The sequence below is a fragment of the Oratosquilla oratoria genome, chromosome 12 (genome assembly GCF_046742065.1).
Source record: "Oratosquilla oratoria isolate Oo_2021 chromosome 12, ASM4674206v1, whole genome shotgun sequence".
In the NCBI taxonomy this organism is placed as follows: Eukaryota; Metazoa; Arthropoda; class Malacostraca; order Stomatopoda; family Squillidae; genus Oratosquilla; species Oratosquilla oratoria.
Window position 1 is genome coordinate 54309519 of NC_134788.1, and position 13023 is coordinate 54322541.

At 38.4% G+C, this 13023-nt stretch overlaps 1 pseudogene; it reads right to left on the reverse strand.

Annotated features, from left to right (window-relative positions):
* Position 1: 1 nt before the first annotated feature.
* LOC143030401 (uncharacterized) lies at positions 2-12668 on the reverse strand (annotated as a pseudogene).
* Positions 12669-13023: the final 355 nt, after the last annotated feature.

Consider the following 13023-nt stretch of genomic DNA (forward strand, 5'->3'; position numbering starts at 1 on the left):
ACTAATGCACATGGGTTTGCAAGCTACTCTTGATATCCTTTGCATGGATGGATTCTGGATCTTTAAAGGTAGACAAACTGTTTTAAACATTTAGAAGGGTTGTATAGTTTGTAAGAAATATAATTCCCTTGCGGTTAAGTATCCTTCTCCTTCCTTTTTACCTGCCTCTAGAGTAAATTTAAGTGTGCCTTTTGCCCATACTGGTGTGGACTACACGGGGCATTTATGGGTTAGAGACAGAAATGGAGATAAGGTCAAGGCTTACATTTGGATATTTACTTGTTTTAATACTAGAACTGTCCATTTGGAAGTTGTGGATTCTATGTCCACTGCTGAGTTCATTTTGGCTTTCGTTAGATTTACTATCAGATATGGAATTCCTTCAGTAGTTTATTCTGATAATGCCAAATCCTTTATGCAAGCAGGAAATATTATTGGACAACTTCTATCATCTTCTGAATTTGAAGATAACTTTAAAACTTCCCCTGTTCAGCATAAAACCATCCCTGTTTATGCTACATGGTATGGTGCCACTTGGGAGAGGTTTATTCAGACAGTGAAACAATGCCTCTAGAAGGTGTTGGGTAGGTCCGTTCCTTCCCTGGTAGAGATTACCACTCTTCTGTCCGATGTTAAAAAAAAAAAAAAAAAAAAAAAAAAAATTAACAGCCCTCTCACTTATCGTTCCTGTGAAAACGAAACGGATGTTATTACCCCTAATCATTTCCTTATAGGAAGGACCATTCCTTCCTTGATGTTCGGCGACTTGGAACAAATCCCTGAATGGGAATCAGGAGAAGACTATCCTTCTCTTCTTAACTTAGTCATGGACTGTAGGGATTATTTTTAAAGAAGAGTTTAACCCATTCAACTCCGATGACAAGATGTCTTGTCATTTGGTCAAATAAAACAAAAAATCATAAAACACCAAAATGTTTGATCAAACACCAGAAAAATAGGACGTCAGTCCTCGCTTCGCTGCGAGCGAAGCGAGGACTGACGTCATATTTTTCTGGTGTTTGATCAAACATTTTGGTGTTTTATGATTTTTTGTTTTATTTGACCAAATGACAAGACATTTTGTCATCGGAGTTGAATGGGTTAAGGTAGAAATTAACCCGTGGCCTTCTGAGCTCTTTTCGAACTCGTTAGAGTCCCTTTGAACACTGTGCGGACTAACGTCGGAGTCAGATTACCCTGAGTTCAGGATGAAGAAAGAACCTCTTTTTTGGAAACCTCTAACCAAAGGATCACGGCTTCGGTTCAGAAGGCCTTCAAGAACTTCGGAATTTCTAAACCAACAAAATTTAGAGAATCTACGCAGGTTAAAACAAGGTGACCGGTAAGTTCTCTAAAGAATTACTGAAACATTGAACCGTAATTTTCATAGGTTCATAGGTGCCGTTCATCTGCTTTTGTTTTTCCCATGCCACCAATATCCACACCATAATGGTATATTGTGCAAAATGCACGAAAATGAAAAAATAAATAAATAAAAGGCTTGAAAGGAATAGGAAGCACAAAATAGCATTACTGAAAACAAAACTGAGGCATTAGAAGCTGATGTTGACGTTCAGGATGACCTTTTCCCACGGTGGTATGTGGAACGTCTTCAATTTTTCAATAGACCACAGTGGCACTGAATACTGCCCGCACAAGGATCGGATCCTGATGGACACCACGAACTAATACTATTTGGCACAAATAATAACAAAACCTACCCGTCGAACAAACATCTTAGATTTATTTTTTAACAACATTTAGCAAATTATATGCAATCTGATATCACCATTAGAAAATCCATCATTAAAATGTGGGTGCTCTATCTCCATGGATTCAATAAACACTGCTGAATATATTGTCGTAGTTATATTTACAGTAACATATATTACAAGTAACAATGGCGTAAATTCCAGACAACTTTGCAAAATGCTAAGGTAAACAGAATCAGGGGCGCCCGCAGGCGGACGCACCGGACGCACGTGCGTCCAGTTTGGACATTACAAGCATTAGTTTTCCCCTCAATAAAAGGCTGCAATTAACTTACAAAAAGGCAACCAAAAAGTGGCAAAAACCCAAAACATTTCCGAACCCCTCAGGTGGATAAGCTTCGCTTGGTTGTGTCCCTTTATACCTTGTGCGTCCACCACAAGAAAGTCTGTGGGCGCCCCTGAACAGAATTGTATCCGTCATGCCACTCTCTAATATTATCAACGGTTTTTCGTAATTACAAGTATATTCGTGCATTTTACGGAACACTCATGACTCTTTAATAATGAACAAGCAAAAATGCAATAACACATCCAAGGTCATTTAAATAACTGCATACCTGAATAACAGTGGATCAATGCTTAATGGTTGAACGTACCATCATACAGAAAACTTGAATTACTCAGGTCACAGTGGAAAGGCTTTTCACCAGCGTGGGTCATTGTGCAATACACGAGATCAACCTTTTCGTGAGGGGGTATGAGTCACTACGTGACATTTGAAATGAGTACTTCGTGAAAAAGCTGAAAGGGTTTCATTATTATTATTATTATTATTATTATCATTATTATTATTATCATTATTATCATTATTATTATTATCAGTATTGTTATTATTTTCCGAGAAAGCTGCATTGCACAGTTAACACTTGAAGGGCTTCTTTCAAGTGTGGGTCACCACGTGTCGTTTCAGATTACTCTTTTGTGAGAAAACTGCATCACACAGGTCACATTTGAAAGGCTTCCCTCCAATGTGAGTGACCACATGCCCTTTGAGAGTACTATTTTGTGAGAACGTTGCACCACACAAGTCACACTTGAAAGGCTTCTCTCCAGTGTGGGTCATCATGTGTTGTTTGAGATTACTCTTTCGTGAGAAACCTGCCTTACACAGGTCACATTGGAAAGGCTTTTCTCCAGTGTGGGTTGTCACGTGTCGTTTGAGAGTACTATTTTGTGAGAATGTTGCACCACACAAGTCACACTTGAAAGGCTTCTCTCCTGTGTGGGTCACTATGTGTTGTTTGAGATTACTCTTTCCTGAGAAAGCTGCCTCACATAGGTCACATTTGAAAGGCTTCTCTCCAGTGTGGGTCATCATGTGATGTTTGAGATGGATCTTTTGTGAGAAAGCTGCATCACACAGGTCACATTGTAATGATTTCTCTCCGGTATGGGTCACCAAGTGTTGTTTGAGGTTACTCTTTCTTGAGAAAACTGCATCACACAGGTCACACTGGAAAGGCTTCTCTCCAGTGTGGGTCATCACGTGTCGATTGAGATCGCCCTTTTGTAAGAAAGCTGCACCGCATAGGTCACAAATGAAGGGCTTCTCACCAGTGTGGGTCATGACGTGGTATTTGATAGCACTCTTTCCTGAGAAAGATGCATCACACAGGTCACATTGAAAAGGCTTCTCTATGGTGTGGGTCATCACGTGTCGATCGAGAACACTCTTTTCTGAGAAAGCTGCATCGCACAGATCACATTCGAAAGGTTTCTCTCTAGTGTGGGTCATCACATGATATTTGAGAGCATTCTCTGTTGAGAGAGCTGCATCGCACAAGTCACACTTGAAAAGCTTCTCTTCAGTGTGGGTCGTCATGTGATATCTGAGATAACTCTTTTGTGAGAAAGTTGCATCGCACAGGTCACATTTGAAAGACTTCTCTATAGTGTGGGTCACCACGTGTCGTTTGAGATTACTCTTTCGTGAGAAAGCTGCCTCACACAGGTCACACTGGAATGGCTTCTCTCCAGTGTGTGTTATTATGTGTCTTTTGAGAGAACTCTTTCCTGAGAAAGCTGCATCACACAGGTCACATGTGAAAGGCTTCTCTCCTGTGTGGGTCATCTCGGGATATCTAAGATAACTCGTAGGATATGTGTGCCACAGTCGCCACACAAGCTTCTCTTTACTATAGGACGAATATACGGAATCTTCGGGTATTTTTCCAGGGAATTATTGCTATTTACCCCTCGCTCTGAAAGAATAAAATTTAAGTTCGAAATCTAACTTTTTGAAAGCAGGTAACACGAGCGTGTACAAATACAGTGGGACATTAACCAAAATACAGTAGGGGAAAGGAACAAATAACTCGGAATACAGACAAAACTTAAAGAAGAAATGGAAGGTTAAGCAAATACTAAAAATGTTGTGTTTGTGCAACACATAGATTAATCAGGAAATGATAAAGAAAATAAGTACCTGAATAAATACTGTAAAGAGATAGACACTAGAAGGGATCAGTGTATAATGTAGGATACAATAGCATAGTTGAAAATAAGAAATCCGTCAAATTTACACACTCACCAATCAAGGATGTCATTAATCAACGTTTGAGAGGATCACGAGAATTTTATATTTCTACAAATATATATATATATATAGTGAAATATCTGACAATATATCATGAGTTAGCCCATTAAACTCCGATGACAAGATGTCTTGTCATCGGAGTTTAATGGGTTAAGTGAAGTGAGCCTAAAGCCCGGAACCCACTTCTTAACAGGAAGAAAATTGAAGGAGTCGAAAATTACATGTGAACACACAAACCATCATGGGCTTATAGAATATGTGATCGAAAGAATGTCTTAGGGGAAAAAAAAAAGTGAAATTTGTAAAGTGAGATTGTTGCCGAGAGTGCTCCATCCCAAAGATATAGAATTCTCTTTAGATTAGGTTTGATCGGAAGTAGGTGAAATAAATACTGGATAAGTGGCCAGAAGGTTAGATTGTAAAAACCCATGACTCCTAATCACACCATTAGGAGTTCAATCATATAATACGCTACCAAGTACACATTTTTTCAAAGATTATCATCCAGGACGGGTTTTAGTTCAGGTCTAATAATTTCAAATCTATTGCGTCTACTGTAATAATGAATAAGACATGCATATATTTTTGTTCTATTTTTTTAGATAACTGATTGAAAATTAAAAATATTCTTTAATTACTCAACCTGAGTACCGCTACTCTAAGTAACATCAAAACTACCTTAATGGGGGAGAATGGAATTGGACAGTGTTTGTTCAAGAATTACCAGTCAAGTTATCTTTGTATTGTGAGAGTTTTGGGTGGTGGCAGTGATTACTACTGAAAATAGACTTAATATCAGATTTCCCAAAATCACCATTATATGGATATGTTTGATTTTCCTCATAGTTAGTACTTTTGAAGGAATACTGTTTTATTAAAGCGCTTACATCTTGCCCATCCATTCATTATATGCCATTTTGGCGTTACATTTTTGTGTCAGCGCGTTGGCATTACATATCCAAATTAGATTCACAAACTAAAGAAAGTAGCCTACTCAACATGGACTTTAGCAAAGCGTTTGACAAGGTGCCCTACTAGAGGTTACTAAAAAAAAAAAAAAAAAAAAAAAATCAAAGCCCATGGCATAGTAGGAAAAGTGTTAGAATGGATTAGAGCTTGGATCAGTGACAGAAAACAGCGGGTCACCATAAATGATGTAAAATCCAGGTAAGGGAGTGTTTCTATTGGGGTCCTCCAGTTTATTTATTTTATTATAATTATTATTTTTTTTTTGGGGGGGTACATTATTTTTCATTATGTACATAAACGACTTGGACAATGGGATTAATAGTGATGTTAGTAAGTTTGCGAACGACACTAGAATAGGATGCCAAGTTAGTTCAAGAGACGACGCCGAGATCCTGCAGGATGATCTTAACAAATTGTCCACATGGTCGGTGAAATGGCAGATGAACTTCAATATTTCAAAATGCAGCGTGTTAAACGTAGGGCTACACAACCCTGAAAATAGATATAGCTTAGATAACGCATTGTTAAAGAAAATTGAGTGCGATACTTGGGTGTTCTAGTGAGTCCGGAACTTAAATCTAAGAAACAGTGCATTAGCGCTTGAAATAAAGCAAACAGAGCATTAGGTTTCATTGCTAGGACGGTTAGAAATAGAAGTGCAGAGATAATTATCAAACTCTATTTAGCGTTAGTCAGACCCTTCCTTGGCTATGCGGTACATTTTTAGTCTCCATCTTATATAATGGACATCAATTCACTAGAATTAGTATAGAGGAGAATGGCCAAAATGATACATGGGCTCAGAAACTTACCTTACGAAAAGAGGCTTAGGCATCTTAACTTACACTCTCTGGAAAGACACAGAATGTGGGGTGATCTAATAGAGGTATTTAAGTTGATCAAAGCCTTTAACAAGGGTGACACAAACAGGTTATCATATTAAGACAATAGGGCAAGACTCGCAGGAAATAGGCAAGAGTTGGTTTAGTAATAGGGTGGTAAACGAAAGTAACAGACTTAGTAACCATGTAGTGAGCACTGAAAATATCAGTTGTTTTAAGAAACTGTTAGACAACTTTATGGGTGGGGATGGCAGGTAGTAATGGACATGGAACTGCCTAGTGTAGGCCTTTTGGTCTCTTGTGGTCTCCTTTATTCTTATGTTCTTATAGACATACATAATGACAGTCTGTTTTCTTTTGTCCAGATATCTTTTGCACATGGCTGGGCACTCTTTTGAGAAGTTGTTACAGATTTGGAGTCCACTTGCAGACGATTTCTCTCGTTTTTCCAAGCTGAGGTCATCATTGAAACAAACTCGTGTGAGCATTTCTGCATAAAAAAAGGACATATAAGAGTTCACCTTCTTCAGATTTGTGAATAGGACCTCAGATTTACCGAACAGCTTGAGATAACGTTCCTTACCGTGACTACCCATCTCTGGAGTATTGATGATTGATTGCCTCAACAGTCCCATACTCTTCATATGATACATCCACAATCTTGAAGGTTACAAGCTTTCACTGCATCACACAATTCTTAATCTTGACACATTGTTATGTTTTCAGATATATATGTCACTTAAGAACTATATGGTCCTTTCACAGAACACATTGAAGTCTGCTCTACATTCCTTAGACTCGTCTGTTGCAAGTTGGTTAAGCATGATATTTACTGAAAAAAGTCTTTTTCTATTCTCCCAAATTTGCCTTTCAGTTCAGATATTAGCTTGAATACTGAAGTTATGCCGAATGTCTTAGCTTATAGTGTCAGAATAATTTAAGAGTGTCTGAGGAACAAGAACTTTAAATATTCTGTCAATAGCTGGCAAAAAAGAAAGCCATCTACTAAGTATTTCAGCGGCTTTGACCCATCGTTTTTCGCTCATATTTCCGAAATAACCATTCACATCAGTATGATATATTTGCACAGCCTAATTCACACCCTGCCATAATTTTTGACGTTATAGTGCATTCACAAGTGTATTTAATTACGGCGTTTACTCTTGATATTAAGTGTGTCGTAGCCGACACCCGTGAAGTAAATCGAACAGGTGAAGTCGTGACGTCATCACAAACTACCTCGTGTATCCCAAATTCACTTGTTCGATTTACTTCACGGGTGTCGGCTACGACACACTTAATATCAAGAGTAAACACCGTAATTAAATACACTTGTGAATGCACTATAACGTCAAAAATTATGGCAGGGTGTGAATTAGGCTGTGCTAATATACCATGTTGATGTGAATGATTATTTCGGAAATATGAGCGAAAAACGATGGGTCAGAGCCGCTGAAATACTTAGTAGTCACAACATGCCGGAACGAACTGCCACTATCAATCTCCACATTTTACAGAATTCCTTTATATCTCCTGTTCTTTTAGCTGAGGTGCTGAAATGACCATGCACTTTACGCACTATGTTTTCAGCCTCAATTTCCAGTTGTATAATCTTGTTGCATTGTTCAAAATACGAGCCAAACAGTTTGCAACAATAACGTTCGTCTCAGCGTTTTTCATTGTTTACATTTGCATTGTCCGCAGACCTGACGCCTCTAGTTTAGATAGTAGCTGATTTGTTATGGCCTCTGATTATTCACTGTAAATCCCAAATAACACATGGTGTACTACCTTAAAATTAAAGTATCTCAAAAGCATTGGAAATAATATTGTGCACTTATGTTTGCAGTATCAGTTACTACTGAAAAGGCAAACTACATTTTTTGATGTACTCCACATGTATTTGTATAAAATATAGTGCTAGAATATTTTCATACAAAGATTTTGTTTTACTTTTCCCACATGTTACACCCTACACTCTCAATAAGTCACCATAGATTTCTTTGTCAACTTTTACTACACAATCAAGTTCTGTATAACTGATGCTTCACAGTATGATACACTTTACACATTTCAACGGCCATTATTTTGCCATATTGATATTATTGAGCTGGGTATATTAATAAAAACAATAACGGTCCAACGCTACTACAAGCATTAAATTGGTGGTGTAAACAATCTGGTCTACACTTCCAATGAATTTCGTTCCCTCCCTGCTATTGTCGAGAGGATTAATGAGATCAAGCTTAACCCATTAAACTCCGATGACAAGATGTCTTGTCATTTGGTCAAATAAAACAAAAAATCATAATAAAACAACAAAATGTTTGATGATCAAACAGCACCAGAAAAATATGACGTCGTCAGTCCTTGACGACGTCATATTTTTCTGGTGCTGTTTGATCATCAAACATTTTGTTGTTTTATTATGATTTTTTGTTTTATTTGAACAAATGACAAGACATCTTGTCATCGGAGTTTAATGGCTTAATGGAGATTCACCCCTCGTGGGTGGACAGGCAACGAGACTTCTGTTCTTTCTGTTCTTGAGCAAGAAGTCATTTGCAATAAGGAAGAGGTAAAAGTATTGGGATATATTTATAATAAGAATTATGATACCTTGAGAATCAAGGATGTTTCCCTTAACAAAGATGCCTCGACCAAAAGACAAGTTTTGTCCTATTTGGCTTCTATATTTGATCCATTAGGTCTTTTTTCTCCTGCGTTGTTACAAGGAAATTTTCTTATTAGAGAGATGTGCCAAAAATGGTACATTGGGATTTGAAACTGGATGGAAGAAGTTATCCGAAATCTTTAGGGAAGTTAATGACTTATCCTTTAAAAGGAAAACTTTCTGTTCTGAATTTCCCCTTAAACGATTTGGTTTTGCTGATGCTTCTAAGGAAGCCTATGGATGTGCCATCTATGTAGGGCAAGAAAGAAGTGAGTTAACCCATTAAACTCCGATGACAAGATGTCTTGTCATTTGGTCAAATAAAACAAAAAATCATAAAACACCAAAATGTTTGATCAAACACCAGAAAAATAGGACGTCAGTCCTCGCTTCGCTGCGAGCGAAGCGAGGACTGACGTCATATTTTTCTGGTGTTTGATCAAACATTTTGGTGTTTTATGATTTTTTGTTTTATTTGACCAAATGACAAGACATCTTGTCATCGGAGTTAAATGGGTTAAGGTAGAAATTAACCCGTGGCCTTCTGAGCTCTTTTCGAACTCGTTAGAGTCCCTTTGAACACTGTGCGGACTAACGTCGGAGTCAGATTACCCTGAGTTCAGGATGAAGAAAGAACCTCTTTTTTGGAAACCTCTAACCAAAGGATCACGGCTTCGGTTCAGAAGGCCTTCAAGAGCTTCGGCATTTCTAAACCAACAAAATTTAGAGAATCTACGCAGGTTAAAACAAGGTGACCGGTAAGTTCTCTAAAGAATTACTGAAACATTGAACCGTAATTTTCATAGGTTCATAGGTGCCGTTCATCTGCTTTTGTTTTTCCCATGCCACCAATATCCACACCATAATGGTATATTGTGCAAAATGCACGAAAATGAAAAAAAAAAAAATAAATAAAAGGCTTGAAAGGAATAGGAAGCACAAAATAGCATTACTGAAAACAAAACTGAGGCATTAGAAGCTGATGTTGACGTTCAGGATGACCTTTTCCCACGGTGGTATGTGGAACGTCTTCAATTTTTCAATAGACCACAGTGGCACTGAATACTGCCCGCACAAGGATCGGATCCTGATGGACACCACGAACTAATACTATTTGGCACAAATAATAACAAAACCTACCCGTCGAACAAACATCTTAGATTTATTTTTTAACAACATTTAGCAAATTATATGCAATCTGATATCACCATTAGAAAATCCATCATTAAAATGTGGGTGCTCTATCTCCATGGATTCAATAAACACTGCTGAATATATTGTCGTAGTTATATTTACAGTAACATATATTACAAGTAACAATGGCGTAAATTCCAGACAACTTTGCAAAATGCTAAGGTAAACAGAATCAGGGGCGCCCGCAGGCGGACGCACCGGACGCACGTGCGTCCAGTTTGGACATTACAAGCATTAGTTTTCCCCTCAATAAAAGGCTGCAATTAACTTCTAAAATTAATGGACTTAAGTATGTCAAAAAGGCAACCAAAAAGTGGCAAAAACCCAAAACATTTCCGAACCCCTCAGGTGGATAAGCTTCGCTTGGTTGTCTCCCTTTATACCTTGTGCATCCACCACAAGAAAGTCTGTGGGCGCCCATGAACAGAATTGTATCCGTCATGCCACTCTCTAATATTATCAACGGTTTTTCGTAATTACAAGTATATTCGTGCATTTTACGGAACACTCATGACTCTTTAATAATGAACAAGCAAAAATGCAAGTACACATCCAAGGTCATTTAAATAACTGCATACCTGAATAACAGTGGATCAATGCTTAATGGTTGAACGTACCATCATACAGAAAACTTGAATTACTCAGGTCACAGTGGAAAGGCTTTTCACCAGCGTGGGTCATTGTGCAATACACGAGATCAACCTTTTCGTGAGGGGGTATGAGTCACTACGTGACATTTGAAATGAGTACTTCGTGAAAAAGCTGAAAGGGTTTCATTATTATTATTATTATTATTATCATTATTATTATTATTATCATTATTATCATTATTATTATTATTATCAGTATTGTTATTATTTTCCGAGAAAGCTGCATTGCACAGTTAACACTTGAAGGGCTTCTTTCAAGTGTGGGTCACCACGTGTCGTTTCAGATTACTCTTTTGTGAGAAAACTGCATCACACAGGTCACATTTGAAAGGCTTCCCTCCAATGTGAGTGACCACATGCCCTTTGAGAGTACTATTTTGTGAGAACGTTGCACCACACAAGTCACACTTGAAAGGCTTTTCTCCAGTGTGGGTCACCATGTGTCGCTTGAGATGACTCTTTCGTGAGAAACCTGCATTACACAGGTCACATTGGAAAGCCTTGTCTCCTGTGTGGGTCAGCACGTGTCGTTTGAGAATACTGTTTCGTGAGAATGTTGCACCACACAAGTCACACTTGAAAGGCTTCTCTCCTGTGTGGGTCACTATGTGTTGTTTGAGATTACTCTTTCCTGAGAAAGCTGCCTCACATAGGTCACATTTGAAAGGCTTCTCTCCAGTGTGGGTCATCATGTGATGTTTGAGATGGATCTTTTGTGAGAAAGCTGCATCACACAGGTCACATTGTAATGATTTCTCTCCGGTATGGGTCACCAAGTGTTGTTTGAGGTTACTCTTTCTTGAGAAAACTGCATCACACAGGTCACACTGGAAAGGCTTCTCTCCAGTGTGGGTCATCACGTGTCGATTGAGATCGCCCTTTTGTAAGAAAGCTGCACCGCATAGGTCACAAATGAAGGGCTTCTCACCAGTGTGGGTCATGACGTGGTATTTGATAGCACTCTTTCCTGAGAAAGATGCATCACACAGGTCACATTGAAAAGGCTTCTCTATGGTGTGGGTCATCACGTGTCGATCGAGAACACTCTTTTCTGAGAAAGCTGCATCGCACAGATCACATTCGAAAGGTTTCTCTCTAGCGTGGGTCATCACATGATATTTGAGAGCATTATCTGTTGAGAGAGCTGCATCGCACAAGTCACACTTGAAAAGCTTCTCTTCAGTGTGGGTCGTCATGTGATATCTGAGATAACTCTTTTGTGAGAAAGTTGCATCGCACAGGTCACATTTGAAAGACTTCTCTATAGTGTGGGTCACCACGTGTCGTTTGAGATTACTCTTTCGTGAGAAAGCTGCCTCACACAGGTCACACTGGAATGGCTTCTCTCCAGTGTGTGTTATTATGTGTCTTTTGAGAGAACTCTTTCCTGAGAAAGCTGCATCACACAGGTCACATGTGAAAGGCTTCTCTCCTGTGTGGGTCATCTCGGGATATCTAAGATAACTCGTAGGATATGTGTGCCACAGTCGCCACACAAGCTTCTCTTTACTATAGGACGAATATACGGAATCTTCGGGTATTTTTCCAGGGAATTATTGCTATTTACCCCTCGCTCTGAAAGAATAAAATTTAAGTTCGAAATCTAACTTTTTGAAAGCAGGTAACACGAGCGTGTACAAATACAGTGGGACATTAACCAAAATACAGTAGGGGAAAGGAACAAATAACTCGGAATACAGACAAAACTTAAAGAAGAAATGGAAGGTTAAGCAAATACTAAAAATGTTGTGTTTGTGCAACACATAGATTAATCAGGAAATGATAAAGAAAATAAGTACCTGAATAAATACTGTAAAGAGATAGACACTAGAAGGGATCAGTGTATAATGTAGGATACAATAGCATAGTTGAAAATAAGAAATCCGTCAAATTTACACACTCACCAATCAAGGATGTCATTAATCAACGTTTGAGAGGATCACGAGAATTTTATATTTCTACAACAAATCTTTTGTTTTTCATATTGCAGTGACCCCTTACCTAACCTCAGGGTTGGTGGGAAAACAAGTGACAAGTGACAAGTGAAAAAAAAAAAAAAAAAAAAAAACCGCAATCTTATGAAAATATAAAATGTTGACTTTCGTCATCCTTGTGTGAGTAAATTACTTCAAAAGAATGTATCCTAATGTGTCCCTGCCTACATCTAGGATAGGCCAGATTCACATCTCCCTTCCATCAAATACTAAAACAAGGCGTATGGTTGGAGTAGTTTGTTGAGTAATAGCTATTCAGTGCAAAACCCCACTTCAAACGAGTTATGAATAAATTGCGTGCATATGTGTGCCTCGTAGAAATCTTGTAAATCATCATAAGATTTAATCTCGCGCGATTTACTCTCCTTTCGCGCGTCTCTTGAAAATTCACC